This window comes from Falco peregrinus, chromosome 13 (assembly GCF_023634155.1).
Source record: "Falco peregrinus isolate bFalPer1 chromosome 13, bFalPer1.pri, whole genome shotgun sequence".
NCBI lineage: Eukaryota > Metazoa > Chordata > Aves > Falconiformes > Falconidae > Falco > Falco peregrinus.
Genome location: NC_073733.1, coordinates 23,638,050 through 23,654,300, shown reverse-complemented (window position 1 = coordinate 23,654,300; position 16,251 = coordinate 23,638,050).

Here is a 16,251-nt window from a genome sequence, read left to right as displayed (position 1 = left end):
CAAAGGGTGACTATCCATGGGGAGGTTCTGGTCCAGCTCAGCACACGTCGGATCCTCCCGGTGGCAGCAGGACCTGCCAATTGTGCATTCCGGTGCATGATGCCCCGTCTGAGCGATCTGCCAGACAAGGACATTAGCAATGTAAGAGGCAATCGGCTTTACATTCGCTCTGTCTCAGTTTCACCATCTGTAACCTGGGGTTAATGATGTCTACTTCAGGAAAGTGCTTTAAGATCTTTGGATGAAAAAATGTGCACAAATGCAAATTATTCTGCTTATGACATGAGGAGGTTTATGGCCTGCATGGCTCTTAATAATACATTAATTATGCTTACAGTATTAAAAGTGTTCTGTGATTAAGCAAATAATTACAGAAATAGATGAGTAAATGGGGCACTGGGTGCAATGCTGGTTACTGAGCTTATCCCGTTCCACACATTACAAGACTGTGTTTTCAGTTGCTCATGGCTTTGCCGAATTTTAATTGTTTGAGATGAAATTTTCCATGCCAGTGTCTGCCTCAAGCTAAACTTGAGTTTAGCTTGTTCTGGCAAGTTTCAGCCAAAAAGCTTAATCTGTTCCCAAGAATGAGGCTCAAAAAAAAAAAAAAAAAAGTGCTGAATTCTGGCAACCTTGTCTTTATGATGCTCTTGCTCTTCATCAGGTATCTTTACAGCAGGAGCTTCAGAAATGGGAGAGTGTCTTTGTGCCTGGAGTGCGCCCTTCATGTCCTCCTGCCTGGAAAACACAACCAAGCGTAGCCAGGTGCTGACCCTCCCGCAATGACAGCTTGCATTTCACCCATCAAGATTTCCTGTATCTTTGCGATGAAAATGCCATATCCTGATCAGGACAGAGGCTGTGACACTTGAAAAGGAAGGATGGGTTTGGGATTCAGGCAGTTGAGCACTCCTTTGGGGACTGGTCCACAGCTTGGACCGTGAAGCCGGCTGGTCTCCCCAGCCATGATTTTCATCGGTGCAACATAATATCTCATCTGCTCCTTGCTTCTTGGATATTCAAACCTCAAATCACGGGAACTGATTTCAGAAACACTAAACATTTGTGCCTTCAAAGGAAGCTGTGAGGAGTGGTGCTTTGAACATAGAGAGCATTATATAAAAGGCCAAGTACCATCAAAAATATCAGCTGCCTCAAACTGGGCACTCAGAATTGCCGATTCTTTTAATCTTGTGATATCTGTGCTTCAGCTCTCACTAAGCAAGTAGGAGAGCTGGCAGGCACTCACATTGGTTGTGGAAATATTCACACTTCACAGAAGTGAAAGCAGTGGTAGGGCAGGAACAGGCACCAGAGGAAAACCCAGGGAGGACTGACCAAACCCAGCTTCAGCGCAGGTTTAGTTTTTGCTGTTGCTTTGCTGGAATGCAGTAAATGCGTCTACCCCTGAGCACTGACAAGCCAGGGTGGGAAACTGCTGCTTGTCGGTGGAGCTGTGTGCGTGCCCTGCCCTGAACGAGAGACGTCACATAAACCTCCCCATCCATGTGATCCTGTCATTACAGCTTGGGACTTGCAAGGAGGGTGCGGGATAGAAGATCTTACATAAAAGACTACTTCAGTCCATCACTTCCCAAGTTTTGAGTTCCTGCCACCATAATGGTTCTCCTGCAGTGTTGCTCGTGTGTGAGAAGTGCTGCATAATTCACCTTGCCAAGGCATGGCATGCATTCAGTGCTCTTCCCAGCCCACTTACCTCTGGCTTGCCCTGCTGCTGCAGGACACTGACGCTCGCCTTCCGTGGTATTTAACGGTCAGAAATTCCTGTGTACATAACAGCATTTCTCATGCCCTGCCACTGAGTCTTATCAGTTTTGGTAGCTCTCAGCTACCAGGAAGCTGTCAGCACAGTTGTAATCACTGTGTTCATGAAATACCCTCTGAGGCATCTGCCTACATGTTACCTCATCTTTTTTTTTATTTTTTTTATTTATCCCCCCCCCCCCAGCAGTATTTTCTTTTTGACCAGAAAGTCATGTTTGGACAAAAATATGCCGATTGCATTACATGCCTCTTCTAGCAGTTTGGTTCTCCCCTCTCTTCAGGCAGCTCAGTTTTCTCTGCTGTGTCACATCAGAGTACACCCAGCTAATGTTTAATGTTTGTCACACATGAGCTCTGGGAATTGTTTATGACACTGTTTATGACATGACATCCCGAATATAACATACATTCGTTACCTGTGGTCTCTCTGTCTTGCTGGAAACAACCAGCCAGAGCAGCAAATGAGGGGACATGGTTGCAGGTGTCCAGCTGGGGACACAGGCAGGAGGCTCCCACCGCTCCTCTCCTCCAGCCTGGGAAGCCACCTCCCGAGACTGCTGTGAGGGATGTCTGGTGCCTTCTGCATTCCCCCAAGTCTGCTTCACTTACACCTGGAAAAACTAGACCCAGTGATTTGGAAAAGGATAATCAAACTCCATCAAGTAATGCCGTGGCTCCAGTTCTCCTTTCAAGGTGGTCAGCTGTGGACTTGCACTTTCTACTGAGTAATTCCATCTCATCCTGCCAATGTTTTGCCATTTTTTCAGTATATCTTTTTTTGAATGCTTATTTTAAAGAAAATAACTAATAGTTGCAACTCGTTAAACCATCGTAAGTTTCTGCCAGCACATGGGGTGCTGTATTTGCAGGTAGGAAGGTGTGGTCCATACTTCACATACGAGGTATCAACAAAGGCAGTTGGGGCTTCTCAGTCGTCATTTCATTTCTTGAGCTTGTTCTGCTGCTTTATGTTGTTATATTAAAACCAGCTTGCAAATTAGTCCCTTTAGTGGTATCTGTGACTTTGCCTCCCTTTGTGCTTTGGTCACCACTGTCCCATGCCATCGTTTTCCCCACCAAAAGGAATACTTTCCTACGAAGTGGGAACCAGGAGCAATTTGGGATTAATTGACTCCTTCTGGAGAGCATTTCTGGTCAAACGTATTGCAGCAGCAATCTGCAAAGTTCATCTTCTACCCAAGATTCCAGTTAAGAACCCCCCTCAAAGTACTCATGTGGATTTTTATGGAACACAAAGCAAAACAAAAGCCTCCTAAATGCTTTCAGGGGGCCTGATCCAATGCTCAGGGAAGTAACGGAGAGTTTCTTTTGACTTCAAATTAATTTGGTCTGTTTCAGCAAGAATCTGAGAGTTTTATTCATTAAATATTTTTTAAGGATTCTCCGAGCTTTAGCCAAGCACAAATGGCTTCAGCATCTGCAATAATCACATCAGCAATTATATTTTTTCTTAAGCATTCAGGTCAGCCATTAAAATACCAATTGAGAATATTTTTGCAAGGGTTTTGTTCTTACACCAAGCTAGCAGTCAAGCTGGTACTTCTCCTTTCATCTTCAACCCCCTATTACCTCAATATAGTGTGTCCATCAATTTGCTTTTATTTATTTTTTCCAGGCTGTTTTAGACAATGCTGAAGAAATCTCACTCAGCAACGAGTGTTGACCTTGAGTCGCTCTTTTTCTTTCTCTCTCCTTTATTTAAGAATGTGCAATGAATTAAGACATCACTTATATGCACACTCTTTGCAGGCAACAACGGCTCTCCAATCGAGCATGAATGGCAGGTCTGTGGGCAGCGCTGTCCTGGAAATGTGATATTATGGAAACGAGAGGTGACCTGCTTACAGACAAAACAATGTGACAGGAAGAATCCTGCCTCTGAAATGGGACATGACTGCCAGCTCCCCGAGGGGCCGCACTGCTTGCCTCTCATCAGAAGCCCTAGACAGGTGGAGAGGGAGGACTTGGGAGCACAGAGGTCCCAGCAGAAATGATGTTGCAAGTGTCCTGCCCAGCTGTGCTGGGACTCGCACCCAAGCCAGGGCTGCCCTGCACCCCAGGGTGCTGCTGGGATGTGCTGAGCAGCCTCTGGGCTGCCAGCGCTGCAGCTGCACGCAGCACCTGCGTCTGGGGAGAGCCATGGGCACAGACCACTTTGCCTTCACTCGGCCAGGCTAACCACAGCTTCTGCCCTGCTTTCCCCATCTAGACCCCCGTCCTGCCTTTCCCTGCCTCCCTCCCAAGGTGAGTGCTGGCAAGCCACTGGTGACCATAAGCTGTGAAACTTTCAATTGCCTCAAAAACTTCCTTATGTAATCGAAACCCAGGCAGGGAGATGACACATCACTCATGACACTTCATCCCAGACAGTGACTGAGCCATGGAAGACGGTGCGGCAGGACAGATGCGTGGGACCCTGCCATTGCTGGCACGTCCCACACATTAATGACCAGGAGTGACCAGGAACAGCTTGGGAATGAGCCTGGGATCATGGGAAGCTGCTCAGCCGCAGTGCAGAGCCACAAGCCCGGCTGGCCACCCCGGTGCTGTGCTGCCAGCCGTCTCCATGGCAGGTTGCAGCCCTGAGATGAGGGGAAAGGGATATTTGTGTTTAATCACATTTGGAGGGGAGAGGAAGGGAAATTCCTCAAATCTCTTGCTTTTTTCAAGTCTTTCTATACCCAGGTCTCAGAGGCAACAAGGAATTAGTACAAAACCATACCAAACAATAATAACCCCATTCAATGTGCTTAGACACTCATGGGAACTCGAGAAACAGAAGGAATCCATGGTATTATGCTCAGAAAGGCTTGTGCTGTCAGAGACTTGCTGCATTTCTCCTCTCTCCTTCCAGTACTCGACATTAAGGGCTGTGCAGGACCAGGGCTACGGAGCAGTGGGGAGGGAAGAAATGTATCCCCGGGGATCCAGCCCACAGTTTGCCGCAGCCCTGTCCCAGCCCCGGCGGAGCCCAGCAGCCCAGATGTGATCAATAAAGTGCATAGCTGTGGACCGGCTATCGGATTGCTCGGCTTTGATTTAAGGAGTTTCCCTGCCACCAGGGACAGAACACTTGGGATGTTTGCATGGAAACAGGATCTGTGTTTAAGTCATTAGGCCAAATTCACTGCAGGTGGAGACAGAGGCAGCCCCATGGACAGAGCCGGGGTTGTGCCCACGCACGTGCTGCATCTGCGTGCCATGCTCCTGCACCCCAAGGCAGAGCCCTTTGGAGTTCCCTCCCTGCCTGCAGACCAGGCAGGGCTCACTGGCTGTCCTGCATCTTATGCCAGCCTTAGGAGATGGCTACGCTTCACGCTGTTCAGCAGAGGTGACCGTCGTGGTGTCCCCACACTCCTCCATTCCAGCCACCAACTACTGCCTACACCTTCCATACTTAGCTATGTCTCTACCCAACAGCACCTAAGCAGTGTCGCTCTCTCTATCTTCCCCTCTTCCCTCGTTATATTAAAATTGCAAGAAAACCTTGGTGTAACTCAAACTAAACCCTCCCAGGAGAAGCTACCATTGCCCAAGGCTGGAAGAGGCTTAATGGCCTGCACCCGGTGCATTTGCGAGCTGCATCAATGAGCTGATGCTCCACGTAGCCCCCTGCTCGGTTAGCTGGAGGGGTTCTAGGACCTCCGACACCATGTGTGGGGCTGGAAGCAGCGTGGAGTTCTCGGCATGTAGCTGCACCTCCCATCACTCCCTGAACCCTCACGCCTTTTCACCTGCCTCTGTCCTCCACCACTGCCATCTTGTCTTCTGAATGGCCTTGAGCCTTCAAAGAGAGGGGGAGAATGGGAGGGAAATATCCACGGAGATTAGTTTTAAAAAATTTAAACAAAAATATCTGGTTTTAGCTGATGTTAAAATCAGAGCATTTCATTAAAAGGCTGCAGGGCTTTTAAAGACAAATTATAAGCAGAGCCATGAATAATGCAGTTTCTATTCAGAACATGAAGATTTTAGCACATCCATAATACATGGGGTCAACCTGGGAAGATGCTGCTAATGCACAGAAATGCAGGAGGCAGCGGCCTCAGCTCTCTTTTGAAAGGAAAACAAACTGAGAAGTTTTAGGAGCTCTCCCACTGGCTGGGCGCTCTGGGGTACGGCTAGACTCCGAGGGATTTTTAAATCCTTTTTATTGGTGTCTTTCTCAACTAAAATAAACTTAGTAATCTCATTATGAGATTGGGGGCTGATCCAAGAGTGCTGGATATGGCCCATATAACTCTGTAAATAGCTGTCATTAAAGCTGGCTCTGCACAGTTAAGGCTATTAGCTGTCGGGGCAGAGGCAGCCCTGGATGTCCTGGCGTGCTGTGCAACCTGCTGGCTTTGCTGCGCGACCCGACTACACTGCAAAGCCTTGTTTGCCAGGGAAAACAGGGCAGAGCTTGGCTGGGGCAGCGAGCGCCTGCTCTGCAGTGCTGGCTGAGCCCTGTGATGAGTTGGTGGCACCTCTGTGGGTGCTGCAGCCACCAGGTGGGATGCATTTCATGGGACGGGTGAGACCCGTGGGCATGGCGTAGGACAGCAGGCTTTAAGCAAGGCTCGCTCTGCTCCGAACTTGCTCCCAGCCTCTCCAGCCACTGCAGTGAGCGGTGGATGGGGCCCTGTGTGAGAGTTTAATGTGTCTGTGTTGTGGGAAAGAAGCCAATGTATAAACATCACACTCAGGAAAACACAATCTCTGCAGTAAGGAAAATTGATTCTTCTAACAGTTTTATTCACATAATGTTTGGTGGCTTTACCAGAGTTCCCAAGTTATCTCCCTCCTCCACTATTTAATGCTGCAGAGAGTATGTTCTCCAAATATCTTATCTCTTTAATAGCCCTTCCTTTTTAGAGTGTATATATCACTGTAATCTTATGTGGCTTCAGTTACCTTAAACATGGGTTGTTGTTAAAAAAAATGTTACCCTTTCAGAAAAAAGGCTGTGTAGAAGTTACTCACGCCCATAAAATGAAACTAGAGGGAAAAAAAAGGTTTTCAGTGGCTTTTGTGGGACTAATGGGGAACAATCCATCCTCTGGATCAGGCTTTTATAAATCTGTTTTGGCCGAAAACGTGAATTACTATTTGCATATTTTTTCCAACAAAAGAAAGGAAGAAAATGGAGTGAAAAACCCCCATGATTTTGGTTCGGTGCCCATGCAATCTGTCAACAAGGACAAATTCCCCTCACTTAATCCAATTACACAAAAAATTTCTCTGCAGAATTATTTGGGTATTAAATTGGCAAAAAAGTCGCTGGGGACTTTTTCTCCCCTGTTTTGCATCAAACCGCTCGCTACTCCTCCTGCACGGTGTCAGCTGGTGGGGACCCTGTGGTGGCTGGAAATACAGCCTCAGCACAGACGCACACAGAGGGGATCCTCTCGGGAAGTGCTGGAGCAACTGTGGTACCGGCCCTGTGCGGATAGCTCAGGGTGTTTTATAGATCTCCCACCCCCTTGGCATGAAAACCCTTGCAGGGAAGCCGTGGTGGGGCTGGGTGGCTGCGAGGGGGTTTTGGCTCCCAGGGGCTCGGGAGACATGGTGGGACCAGGTAGCTGGAGATGGCCAGAGGCCAGCTCTGGCTCCGCACCATGGGAAAATGAGCTGAAACATGTGGCTCCTCCTTCACTCCATGGAGGGGAACAGAAAGATGCTCATCCCAGTCCAGCTGCCCACAGCCAGCGCAGGACCTGGCAGGATTTGGTCTGCGCTAACCTGGATCTCCCTCTTCTTGCCCAAAGACGGGGCGCTGTTCCCCACTCCTGTGAAGGCAATCACTCAGTTTGACACCTCGCTCTGCTCAGAAGAATTTCCTGATGTGGTGCTCATGTTTCCTCTTCCCTGTTGCCTTTCTCACACTTCACGTCTGCAGCTCTGCCTCCATCTGCTTTCCCACCTTCCTTTCTCCCTCTTGGGCAGGTGGGGAAAACAGAAAGTGCCTGTGGACTGAGAGAAAATTTGCTATGGTAGGCATGGAGCTAATTTCATTCCTGGGGTATACTTGGGAATGGCTCCAGGGCTTTCCTGGAGAGGAATTTGGCCCTCGGGGGAGAGAAGGCATGGGGAATACATTAAGAGGGTCACCCCAGTGGCTACAAACAGGCTTTGTATTGTTACCAAATGTTGGTTAATCCAAAAATAGAATTTAAGAAATGTAGCAACTTTGCAAGAGGAATTCAGACAATCCAGGAAATCCAAAGGTAGCCCTGTGAACCTGAGAAAGTCCCAGGGTAGCCCACGAACTCCAAGTGTGGGGGGCATGAATCAGACTGACGGAGCAGCTTCAAGGAGTGGAAAAGCGGGGACTGTTCATATATCACCCACTCCAGTGAAAGTGGTGGGGCAAAAGCCAGGAATAAATACCAAGTTTCCTCAGGAGCCTGACAGTTTTGGTAGAAACACAACAGTAGAGGCGGCCGCTGTGATCAGCTCCATGCTCTGAGCAGGGGCAGGCGAGGAGGAGAGGGCTGTGCTGTTCTGGGGTCTGGTGGACCCTTGTCTTGCCCCTGAACAAGTCCCCTCATCTTTTGGTGAGTACAGCAACCCCTTCCCCCTTTCTGGAGCCTCCAGGCATGGCCACTACTGCCTGTAATCACACGAGGACATCGCCTGAAGGGAAGGTATTTTGCAGCCCACACGCAGTCCTTGTGTGTGCTGGTGCAGACCATAGCTGGCTGGGAAGTGTCTGTGATGCTAAATGACTCCAGACAGGAACACACTGCATTGCATGAGCTCTGGGGACTTTATTTCTTGTCAAACACAGGCTTCTTAAACCTACCTGTGCTTGGGCTACTGGGCAGAGCTCTTGGCTCTACAGCCTAGCGGGCACGAGGGTCCCCGCATCCCACAATGGACCCCACACAGGGTTTGCCCTGGCTCACAGGTGCTGCTCGCTGCATCACCAGCACATGTGTGATAAAGCCTTAATGCAGACGAGGTATTTGTGCTTTAAAAGTAGATGAAAGCTGCTGTCAGCAGTGAGGAGGAGAAGCCACACTCTCCAGGGGAAGAGATGGCTGGGAGAGCAGCTCTGCCAGGTGCTGAGCAGGGTTCTAGGGATGGGGGGCTGGGGCTCCGGTCTGGGCTCCGGTCTGGGCTCCGGTCTGGGCTCCGGTCTGGGCTCCGAGGTGTCCTTTGCTCAGATGTCTCCCTGCCTTATGGGTCACATCAACAATTGTTTTTCCCTGATGCTGCAGCTGGAACTGGACTGAGGCAGGTCCTGGGGACCCTTGTTTGAGGGAGCCTCTGAAGGGCAAGAAGGTCAGAGGCATTGAGAGCAGCACCAAGAAAATAGCAATCTCATGATGGACAGCCTGCACTAAGTGCTGTGCTATGGACCTCTGGCATGGAGAATGGGGGAGACTTTTGATGCTGTCCTGAGGTTACTGCCATCCAGGTGGCAGGGTAAGAGGACACGGTGGCTGTAACCTTACCTGGGAGCTGATCTAATGAGCATGCTTCTGTCTGTCCAGCCAGGAGGAGCACCAGCTCCAGGATCAGTGCTTTGACTGCCAATCCCTGGCAAATATTTAGACTTAAGATAGATTTGGGATTTCATCCCTTTACTGGGATGGGGCACCCACAGCTGCAGTGAGTGTGATCTTGACCAGGATTTTTCTCCTTATCTGTGGGATTTAAACCTGGGGAACAGCTTCAAGGTGTGATGCCATGGGAGAGCTGCCTGTGGTGGAGGTCTGGGGGGTCAGCAGCCTGTGCTGCCTATGCAGCCATGCGTTGATGGAGAGCTCCCATCGTCTGAGTCCTGGACACGAGGGAGCTGCATAACGGTGAGGCCCCTGAGATTATTTTATATGGAAAATGCCAGGCATCTAAATTTAGCCCTTTATTGGGGGGATGGGGGGGGGGGGGGGCAAATCCAACCTTCCCTCATTAAAGCTGAGCATCTGTAGAGTATACTGAAAGCAGAACAAATGGGAATGAAAATCTCCCCCACCACAAGGGCAGGGCCTGGCTTGCTGATGTTTATTTTAATCGGAGCTCTGCTTTGGCAGGCGTGCCTGCGTGGAGCCCTGAAGCACTAGCAAAAGGAGGGAGCACTGAGTTTCTGGGACTTGGTGTGCGGGGGCTGCCTCACTGCCCACAGGGACCCTGCTGTGGGAGTAGGCGGTCCCCAGGGGCTGGCAGGACTGCAGATGCTGTGTGGATCTGATGGGTGATGGTGAGCGAGACCACCCCCAAGCAGCCCTCTGCAGGGCCAGCTTCTCCCACTTCCCTGGACATCCCTGGGCATGAGCACCATTGCACACGTTATTCCCCATCTGACCCGCTCTCTCCTTTGCAATGGCAAAGCTCACTGTACGTGACCCCACCAGCTAGAAAGTCAAACCAGACTCACTCTGCCTTCCCCCTCCTGTTTCCGGGAAAATCCACAAAAGTGGCCAAAATGAATGAAGAGGGACTGAATGTGTAACAATTTGGAGAAGAATTACTCTGAAAGACTAAAATATCACTGGCACCCTGGTGGCTTTAATGCATTCTGCCTCTTGGCCCTGAATAAATAACAATAGAAAAGCAACCCCAGAGAAATATCAACCAGACAAAGTACATCAGCAGACCAGAGCGGGAGCTGAGGAATGTATTCAAACGGGGAAAATGCTGAGAACACAAAAGCCACGCTGGATGCTGGAAGGACAACCAATGGGTAGGTTGGGCGGGTTATAAGCTCTGCATTTCCATACTTTTTTATTGTTTTCCCTAACTCCCAATGGCCAGAAGCATCATGGTTGCTGCTTCCCTAGTATTAATTGTACACAGCAGGTAAGTACTCTTTTACAGGCAAGTTATTAATGGATATTCTAGAAATCGGAGTTGGCAAAAATACATCCACCAGCAGTTTATGAGAGTTGCAAAATCCACATTTGAAAAAAACCCCAACACCTGGCATGTTCTATCTGTGGGTTTTTTTCCCTTTATTTTGAACTCGCTTGCCCCTAATGGAAAACAACTGGACCGAACTAAGGCATTTAATTTTAACATTTTCTCCAAGAGAATGCCTCTTACTTTTCAACATTAAATTATTTTAATTTTAAAATTACATTCATCTAAATTTGTACAGCGATGTTTTGAGAAAAGGAAAATCTTCCCCTTCTGCCCCAAAGCACTGCAACTGTGGGGCTGCAAGGCAGCAAGACTGGCTCCTGGCAGGGACTTCTAGAGTCAGCACCTCTCCAGTTTATCATTATCCTTCCTGGCAAGCATGGGGAGCTGCTGCTGAGGTACAACCTCCCCTTTCCCCAGCTCGCAGCTGAAAGATCATCCTTGCCCAGCTCTAATAGGAAGGAGAAATGTTGGGAATATCCACCCTGAGATGGTGCTTCGCAAACTGCAAAGCGTATCAATATCATTATGGTGCAGAAGTACTGTCGTGACCTCTAAGGTCCATAAAGTGATATTATTTTGACCAGCTGTACTCCAGGACCTTGCTGCAGAGGTGTTTTCTTAGCTCCCACTGTTCTGCCAAACAGTCCCCCACAGCTGGCTGAGCTCATGGCTTGCAAACTGTGTTCAGGCTCAGACACCTTAATGAAAAATATATATATCCTTAGTGCTGCTGGTTGTTCCTGTTTTATAGGGAAGGCTCTCCTGAGTAGAGATGACCTGTCAAGCATCCTTCCCTCATGCTGGCTGGCAAATAAATCCAGAAAGTAGATGTGGAATACTCACAAAAAGTGCATGTTCACCGCAGTCACGCTGCAGGGTGGGAAGGGGTAGGTGGCTGATTGCATGGTGGTGTTTCTGTAGTATGGACATATCTGTACCTTGTCCATGCTGTACCTGACACTGCCATCCAGAGGTGAGGCTTACTCCCCACCAGCTCATCTCTCAATAAAAACCCTCAGCCTCAAGCCGGGGGAGGAACAAGCTCCTCCAAGAACCATTGCAGACAGCCGGGTGTGCTCACCCTCCTCCAGAAATGAACAATCCCCATTATCAGGGAAAAGTCAAAACGCAAATGAACCAACAACCCCTCATCAAGAGGCAGGGGCTCAGGTGCCTCCATTGCTCTGTTTGTCATGGCTTCATCTGTCTTGAGAAGGAGCTGGAAGCCATCCAACTCATGAACTGTTGTCCTGCCTAGATTTTCTTTATTTTCCACTAAAACACAGTTGAAGAGCACAGCAGAGATCTTTTCCAGTGATTATTAAATGCAGCCTTTGACCACAGCTGAGCAGACAAGGGGCTGCTCCCTTTCCCAGCAGTGAGAGTATCAGGGTCATCACAGAAAGCCACCCGCCATCTCTTCCCCGTTCCCACCAGTGGACCCTGAAGACTTCACTGGGTGGGAAGATGGAGGTAGGGTTGAGCTGAGGCTCCCTGTGATGACAGGACAAAACCTCCCAGTGTGGCTGCCCGCAGAAGGAGCAGCGGCTCCGGGGTTTTTGGCTAAGCAGTGTTGCAGAAGTTGAGGTTTCACAGGGCACTGATAACTGTAAAACAGGGAAATAGTCTGGGAACCCTGCTGAGCTGCAGCTGGGCTTTCTGACCCGAAGAATTATCAGACACTCTTAATGATTTGTATCAATTCTGTGCCACCAATTTTCTCCCTGTTTCATTACTAATAAAAAAGCAATAGCCAGTGGGTCTCTGTAATGATCTCCTGATGGGCAACACCAGTGACTGGCAATGCCAGTGACAAATTTAATGAGAACCGGAGACTGCCCTTTGACAGATGCTGCCCTGCGAAGAGATGCAAAAGTGAGGCATGTCAAAGTGCATTACTTTATCTAATAACTCTCATTTTCTTTTGGATATGGTTGTCTCTTGGTTGTTTTGTAGGATTCCCAGTGTAACACAAGGAGCTCTTATTAATCCATTTTGGTGATTCCTCAGGATGAACAAACTCTTTCTGCCTAATTTCAAACCCACTTGAACATTATGGATTTGAAAGTTTGTCTAAAGGATCAAATGTTACAGAGATCCTGTTCCAGAATAGACTGTGAAAAAGGGTTCAGAGAAAAACCTGATAGAGCCAAAATAATTCAGCACATATTATACCACACCCTCTGCTAGCTAAGCTCCGGCAGAAATCCTATCCCCCCCAGCATATAGAAAATGCTATCCATCATATGGTTTTTTTTAAAAAAAATATCCAATTTGTGGAGGAATGACTTGAAGTCTTAGGAAAGGTTATTGTTCCAAAATCTTAGTGAATCGGGCAAACTTCTAAAAACATTTCAAGATAGTCACAAGTCCTTTTGGTCCCTTCTGATCACCCTACCAAAACCATCAGATTGGACACACATCTGAGACTTTTGAATCTTTGTGGGCAACTGTTAACAAGCAGAACATCAGGAAATTACGTTCAGTGGTGCTCTGCTGGCATTGATCTGCACGAGACGAGAACTGCGCTGTAGATGAAGGGTTCAGGGCTGAGGCACCCAGCCCTCATCCAACCCAGCAATGCTGGGGGTGCTGAGCGTCTCAAAAGCCTTCTCTCCAGACACGTCTTCTATGAGCAACAGAGACGTGACAACCTCCTGGAGACAATTCTGGTCTAGTGGGCTGAATGTGAGCATGTGCCCTCCAGATCTGGACATGTCAGTTGGACGTGTGGATGGGACCCATCTGGCTTGTGTGTGTAGGTAGGTCAATCATAAGGGAAAAAAGAAGATAAATCCATTCTGGACTGGAGAATAGAGTTTGTGCTAACCAGAGTTACATTAAACACCACCACCACCACCCCCTTTAAAATAAGATGGAAAACTTCTTCATGGATTGCCAAGCAACTTCTTAATGGATTGGAAAACCACCGGTGGAAGCAGGGGTATGACAGAACAGACCATGAGATGCCAGAACAAGCCTGGAAAAGTGTTTAAGGACTTCACATACAAGATGCTGCTTGTGTGATTGTGTCATGTGTTTGGTCACTGGGGAGAGGACGACAGTCATGGAAGGTGGAAAAGCCAGGAGAAGCGCATATTTCATCTTGATCTTTTCTGTAGAAGACAATGAGGGGAAACATTTCAATTTCAAAGGCATTGTGTCTAGGAAATCAGAATGTGACCTTAATGGTGAGGGAAGTCTCTAAGGAGGAAATCAGGGAGCAACTGGAGAAAGTGTTGTAAATCACCAAGACTGGACAGTATTTATCCAAGAGTTCAGAAAGAAATAAAGTGTGAACTACTGGGAAGGTAGTGACATGGATACACAATATATTCTGGGGGTGAGGGGAAAAGAATCACGATTACTTCTATGGAACAGAAGTCAAAGATGACACCAAAATAAGAGTAATATGAGAGTCATGCACAGATATTTCCAAAATTCTCCAGAAAAAAAGAAAAATTAAAGCATAGTTTGGGAAGTGTTTTCTGATCACCTGACGGCTTTTTGATCTGACAATATCCTGCTACTTGCAGGGCTTTGCAGTCACACATGGCTCCCCTGTTTATTCCTGAGGTAGCATTTACAGACAGACTTTTTCTGCCTAGGCAAGACATAGGGACAGTACCCATAGCCCCGCGATGGGTCCCCCCTGTTCAGGTTGCAAACTCCAAACTGCGGCACAGCTGCCAGGAAGTGTTTTCCCCATGTTAGGCACGAACTCCTCGACAACCGATACCACAAGCCCTATAAAATAAGACATACTCAGAGACATGCCAAAAGCACGTTGCAGCATGCTCTGCAGCCCCCAGTAACACAGTCCAGCAGGTATCACATTGTGCTATCCAGCCGGGTACGATGGAGGGGCCGCATCCATCACCAACACTCAGATCCCAGAATGGTTGGATGGAAACTGGACCATTACATGCTCTAATTCCTGTGTAGTGAGTCACGCAACAGCAGTGACCAGGTGACAAACTCTCCATCATTCCTGCTCCAAGAAGGGCCGGTGATGAGGGGAGAGTGGTTCCCAAAGCCAGGGTCCCTACTCCCTTCACTGGGAGTTGGTTGCCTGTAAAATTATACACTGAAACATCACAGCCGGGCGACTTGAGTGCATGCCGCACCTCATTCTCCCACATCTTCTGGTTCCCATCCAAAGGAATAAAGCCTCCTTGTGCAGGAGGACGACTGCCTCCATTCAGGGCCATAATGGGAGCTGACAGCTCCGGCGGGCAGCCGGCACGGGCATGCAGGCAGCTCTGCTCCTGTCCCCCTGACAACAGCCAGCCCAGACTCACCCTGCTGCCTGCAAAAGGTTAAACACAAGCCACTTCGTTCCTTTTATTATCATTTTTTTTTAAATAACATTGTCTCCATTGTGCCACAGAGGGGGGAAATAATGCAGATTTGTGCCGAAAGCCCTCCCAGGGATGCGGGGACGCGATGAGAACAAGAAACCCCAGAAGTGCTGCAGACAGAAATACGAAATGCCATGGCAATGTTTAAGTCATTATCCCAGCACGGGAGGCAGCCACTGCGAGAGCAGCTGGTACGCATGGGAGGGATGCGGCGAGCAAGGGGGACGAAAGGGAGAGTGTGAAGGCTGGGAGATAATAGCCAGCGGTGGGTCCGCACCCCGTGCTCCTCATTAGGGTCCCCTCACACTCCACAGGAAAGGAAAAACCTGCTTCTTTCCAGATACAAACACTGCCGGTGACTTGTTATCACTGCGCGGCAGCCGCAGCAGGGCTGGCGAGGAGCAGGGGGCGGTTACGTGGAAGGAGAGGCTGCTGGTGTCCTTTGGTGGCCCAGCCCCCAGGCACTCCGGGAGGTCCACCCCAGTGAGGGGTCCTGTGCCCAGGTACTGAGGGGTGAAGTCCCCTGGGAGCCTGGCAAAGAAGAGGGGCTGCTGTGGTGCCATGGCAACGGACCTCCTCTCCATCACACAGATAATTTCTGTGTGGGGAAGCTGTTTGCTGGAGTGTTTTTGAGGGCTTTGAATGCAACCTGGAATTTAAAAAAAGGAGGAAGAGGGTTAGCTGCCTGAAAAGGCTGTGGGGTTTTGGGGACACATGGGAAAGCCCTTTTCACAAATATTATCCTTTGGTGTGGGAGAAAGGTCCATCCATCAGCTGCCTTGAACATATCCTGCGACCCTCACCAAGCACAGTTCAGCTTTCAGATATTGCTGTCACGGTGGGCTTTTTTGTTGTTGTTTTTAATTTCAGTTTGGGAGGAAAGAAAGGAAAAGAAGACACCATCATCCTCCTGCAATTCTGTATCTACAGAGGAGAGGAGAGGAGAGGAGAGGAGAGGAGAGGAGAGGAGAGGAGAGGAGAGGAGAGGAGAGGAGAGGAGAGGAGAGGAGAGGAGAGGCAGGGCAATAAATTCTGCCTCAGTACCAACTCCCCAGACATGCATCCCATACTCTGCCAGATGCCCAGCTATCGGGGAACAGCTGACCAGCATTTCTAGTCCCTGAGAATATTTTGGTGTGAAAGACTCTATGTGTGGCACAGGTCCAGGCACTGGGACCAGTGACCCACACTGTGGAGCACAGAGTATCTGCTCTTGCCCTCCAAAGCTGTTTTT